General features: G+C 54.6%; 1 protein-coding gene across 5 annotated transcripts in view; it reads right to left on the bottom strand.

Annotated features, from left to right (window-relative positions):
* Positions 1 to 3,429, bottom strand: part of Farp1 (FERM, ARH/RhoGEF and pleckstrin domain protein 1) — a 246,439-nt gene extending 243,010 nt beyond the window's left edge. For 3 of the 5 annotated variants that reach the window (XM_021181765.2, XM_029468931.1, XM_021181766.2), the window contains exon 1: positions 2,804 to 2,860. The gene's annotated coding sequence lies outside the window, so the exon portion shown is untranslated. Of the gene's footprint in view, positions 1 to 2,803; positions 3,170 to 3,409 lie in introns of those variants that run through there. The other 2 variants (XM_029468929.1, XM_021181763.2) reach the window with 2 other exon arrangements.
* Between the last annotated feature and the right edge of the window lie 1,492 nt (positions 3,430 to 4,921).

Below are 4,921 nucleotides of genomic sequence, written 5' to 3'. Positions count from 1 at the left end.
TGTGTGTGTGTGTGTGTGTGTGTGTGTAATCCCAGCTGGCCTCAAACTCATTATGCAAGTATAACCAAAGGTGACCTTGAACACCTGATCCTCTACTTCCAGAGGACCAGTATTACAAACACAAGCCACCACACCTGGCTTATTGGAGGCTAGGGACAGAACACAGGATGAACACTCCACTAAGTAAGCTTACAGCTCCTTTTCATCAAAAGTACCAAATCACAGGAAGTACCAATACAGCCAAAAGACCTACAGTCTACTGAGGTCTCTCCCAGGCAAGGCACCAACACAGGGAATCCCTGCCAGTCCTGCAAGAAAGGACTCCCAGGACTCTGACACAGGGCTGTGGAGGCCTCTCTGAACTGTATCATCTTCTTTTAGAGAGGAGTTCTCAAAAATGCTAAACCACTGTCTGCAGCAAGCAAAGCCAGACACAAAAGATTGGTTTAAGATGGCCAGTGCATCATGCCAGGGAAACATTAAGTCTACAAAGTCACAATCTTCTTGTTCCTCTCAGAGTATTACCAGGCTAGTTCTCCAAAGTAAAACTAGCATGCAAAAATTCGGGTTTTCTTTTCCTATCTAGAGTTCTCCAACGTCCACTCATTTTCCCAAGTGAATTTAACGACTAGGCTTTCTTCCCCGCACCCCCTCCTTTCTGTTATTGAGATTGGAGTTAAGGCTGGCCTTGAATTTATGAGCCCCCTCCTTCTGCCTCCAGGACACTAGGATTATGTGGCCCCATACCTCCTTGTCCTTTTCAATATTACTTTTAATCTTCATCTTTAAATATTGTCCCTTGGATAATGTGATGAAAAACAAGACAAAAAACTGTCCCAAAAGAATATCCTAATATCAACACCCAATAAGAGAATATCAGTATAGAAAAGTACACTAAAAATAGACATGATATGCACACCTATCTATAATCCTGGCATTCGGGGTGACTGAGACAGGAAGATCTCCAGTGAGACCAATCAGGGATACACTCTAAGATCCTATCACAGAAGGAAGTGGGGTGTGGAGGGGGATGTTTGCATTGTACAACTAACTTCAGAAGGATTCCAACTTACAGAACTCCTAAATCTTAACAGCATATCCCAAGTCAGAAGAGCACACTACAGTTCTACACACACACACACACACACACACACACACACACACACCATGAGGAGGTAGTTACCTCATCGATGACCAAGTATTTCTAGCTTCCTGTGGGCTTGGCAGACATCTGCTCACTATCTACACCACCGACTCCCCCAGTAGACCAGTCACTGCCCAATAATGCTTCTATTTATTTTACCCAGAAGCAGAGCTATTAGCCAGACATACTAAAAACACAAACGTTTCGTTGTGCTTGGAGAAGGTCCAATATTAGTGTCTTGCTGCAGACCGATGCTGCAGGAATATAAAGTGGGCTGTGTGGATGCCAGACCCACGGAAGACGTGCATTGTCAGAGACCCACCCACCTGAAAAGCTGAGGCTAAGATGCCAGCAAGAAATGTGGGGCTGAGGGGAAAGACGACAGGGATTTGAAAAGGGCCCCACCTTAGCTTCCAAAACACCAAACCAATTTTTAAAGGCAACTCCTCAACTAAAGCTTTCATAATCCAAAAGGCTTTCTCCCTCTTTCTCCATTCCTTGTTCAGATAGAAAAAGAGAAGCAAGACAACGCTAGGGGAATGTTCTGAAGTGGGCTTGGCCAAGTCCCCACGTGCAAAGCACATTAAACATGGCCTATCGCTGGGTCGAAGTTATAGTCAGAAAACGCTGCCTACTAAGGGAGGGGTTGGAAGTCTGGAGGGTAAACCATGGGCAGGGGCCAGGTTTAAGGTTGTCAAACGCGGTAAACTAGCACGCAGGAAGGCTGAAACAAAAATAAATGAAACAGCCGGAGGCCACCGAACTCCGGAGCCGGGGAGGGGGGAGAGGCTGAGCCTGGTAAACTGTTCCAGATGAGAGGCAGTTATTCGCTCCCACATCTTCACCAGCACGTCTCAAACCTCGTTCCTTTGTGAGCCCTACCTCCCTATTTTCTAGGGGACTCTAGAAAATCCCCGCCAGCCGTTGGTTTCCGGGTCCCATCAAGGAATCTGGTACTCCTCCACGACCCCTAGGTCTAAGGCGCTCACTCACGGGGGTCCGGATGGATCACAAGGCTAAAGTTTTCCGAACTTAGATCGTAAAAAAATCACAATCAGAAGTTCTGAACTCCCCGCCCCCTACAAAAATAATAATATATATCCTGTGCTTTAAAAAGGGAGGGGGAAACTTTCCCCTCCATAAGGCAGAGAGCGAAGAGAATCAAGATCTAACTTAAGAGGGCGTGTTCCTCTTTGTCACCCACCGGGAGGCTCTCGCCGCCCGTGGGCGAGATGCAGTGACCCGGCGGCACGGTGGCACCCGTGCTGCCGGGAGACGGACCTCCAGAGCCGAGATTGCAGCCTGAGGTCCGGAAGAGGCGTCGGGGGCGCTGTCACCCGGCAGGGTGGGATGGGAGGAAGCGGGGGAGGGGCGCTCAAGGAGAGGAAGCCAAGCTGGGGGGAACCCACGAGCTCAGAGCCCCGCAGCCCAGGTCCGCGGAGGTGAGCTCCACGGGTGCCCGAGGAACCGTGGCTTCTGCTATTGTTGCGGGGCCTGCTGCCGCCGGCTGCAAAGAGGACCGTTCCCGTGGACTCCGCAGCCAGCTCGGCCCGCGCCCAGGGCCGCGGGCGCGGGGACTCGCACAAGTTGCTGCCGCGGCCCGGTCCACCCCGGCGGCCGCCCTCCCACCGCGGTCATTGTTCGCCGCACGCCTCCTACCTCGGTGGCTCCGGGTCCGGGCTGCGGGCTGCGGGCTGCAAGTCTGGCGAGGGCGCGGCGGCGGCGGCGGCGGCGGCGAGCGAGGGGTCCCCGCGGGCGGCAGGCGGCGGGCGCGCGAGCTAGGCAGGCGGCGGCCGGCCGAGGTCCGAGCCATCAAAGGTGGCGCGGGGCGGAGGGGAGGGCGGAGCAGGCGGGGTGGGTGGGGAGCGCGCTCCGGGTCGCTGCGGCCGCCTCGACGCCCGGCCGGAGCGCCACTCGCGTGGGGAGGAGCGGCGCAGAGCGGGCGGTGGCCGCGTCCCCGCCCCGCACCTTCTCCCGGCTCCCCGCTCCCCGCAGCCGCTGCGCCCGCGCCGGGACCAGCCGCCTCCGAGGCTGTTGAGCGGGAAATGAGGGACACCACTGCCCCTCCCAGGGCCTGGGCCGAGCCCTCGGCAGGGGGAGCCTGGGCACAGCCTGGGGACGGCGGAGAGCCACAGCCCCCTCCAGCGTCCAAGCCGTGACCTGCGCCCGCACAGCGGCCCCGCCCCGCTCCGCCCCGCCCCGGAGGCAGGTGCGCAGAAAGGTGGATCGTGGGCAGGGCCGTGCCACCCTGGAGCTGTGCCTTACTTGGGCGTGCGGCAAGGGCTGGTGTCTGAGCTGCACCACCAAGCCGAGAGCGGGAAGAAGCGCCACGGCGGAGACGCGAGCGCTAGTCGCTGGTGTCCAGCGGGATGCGGAGGCCCGGAGGGAGATTCGTGGCACTGACTCCGCAGGTCGCCTTTTGAAGCCTGACAGAGGGCTACATCACGTGGAAAGCGTTTTACAGAGACCCACGAATTCCGCCCCCCGCCCCTTTCCAGGCCACTAGCGCAGGCTTCCGGCACCACCCTAAGCGGCGCAGTATTCAATGCCAGAGACACAGGTGCCACCTCTGATGCTGCTCGGGCTCAGTGTCCACCACCTGAGTGAATCCCAGGACAGTGCCCAACCCCACCTCTCTCCGACCAGGGACAGCAGAATGCCCCGCTTAGTGTGGCGAGATTTAGAATGACTTGCAGTTGTTTGATCCCGTTTTTTTTTTTTTTTTTTTTTTCCAGAACTTGGTGATATAGTGGGAAGATTCATGATCAGAAGGCCCACGATACTAGGTGACTTTCAATCACTATCCCCACCCACTAGGTGCCATTTTTCCTTCGTCCTTCTTCCCTGTCTCTGTCTGGGAAAGATCTTGAGCCGCTGACCATATGGAACACAGGAAAGCCTTGTTCTGCGGGATCCAGAGGCTAGTGTGGACCCGCCCCTAGAGCCAATTTGGCTCAGATTCCGGTCATTTTCCACCCTGGAGGAGTTCACTGACCTCAGCTGCAGCTACAACTGAGCTACAACTGAGCTACAACTGAACTTAACCAAGTGAAATTGTCTCTGTGGATAGGGAGGGAGGCTTAAGACATGAAAGCTTGATTATCAGAGAGGGGCACCTGTAAGTCATGGGAGTCAAAAGCAATCTGCTGAGGGTTGGGGCTGTTTCTTTCATGCTGCACAAATCCCTCTGGCCTCTGGAGAACCAGACAGGCCTTGGGCGATTTGCTGGAGAGAATCATGGGTGGGTTGGAAGCTAGCTCTGTGGCCAAACTGTGTGTGGCTTTACAAGTATGGGTGAGCTATTTTCAGCCAGTAATTTTCTTAAGTGTAGTGGTCAAACTGCCACCAAGAGCAGCAGCAGTCGATTTTAAATTCCTCTCCCACTCCTCCCCAGAAGGTCTCCTCATGTAGCCCAGACTGGTCCTCATGCCTCTGCCTCTTAAGCATTAGGATTTCAGTCTGAACCACCAGGCCCAGTAAAGGAAAGCAAATTTAAACAATTATCACACCTTAAAAACCGCTATAATGGGGACCCGACCTCAGGTTCAGAGTCTCTTTACAGGATAAGAAGACAGTGCCCAGACTGATTTCTGAGGTTGGGACATGACATGGATGGGTTTAAAGTTATTACAAGTTATTCCCAGTGTGCAGCCTGGCTTTACTAACCATCTTGGACGCTGCGGAATCGCCTGGGAATCTTGTCCCAATGCGGATTCTGTGTCGGTCTGTTTCAAACATTCCGGGTGATGTATTTTGGTTGGTCCGGGGACTGTGTTG

The sequence above is a fragment of the Mus caroli genome, chromosome 14 (assembly GCF_900094665.2).
Source record: "Mus caroli chromosome 14, CAROLI_EIJ_v1.1, whole genome shotgun sequence".
In the NCBI taxonomy this organism is placed as follows: domain Eukaryota; kingdom Metazoa; phylum Chordata; class Mammalia; order Rodentia; family Muridae; genus Mus; species Mus caroli.
This window is presented reverse-complemented; position numbering and strand designations above follow the sequence as displayed.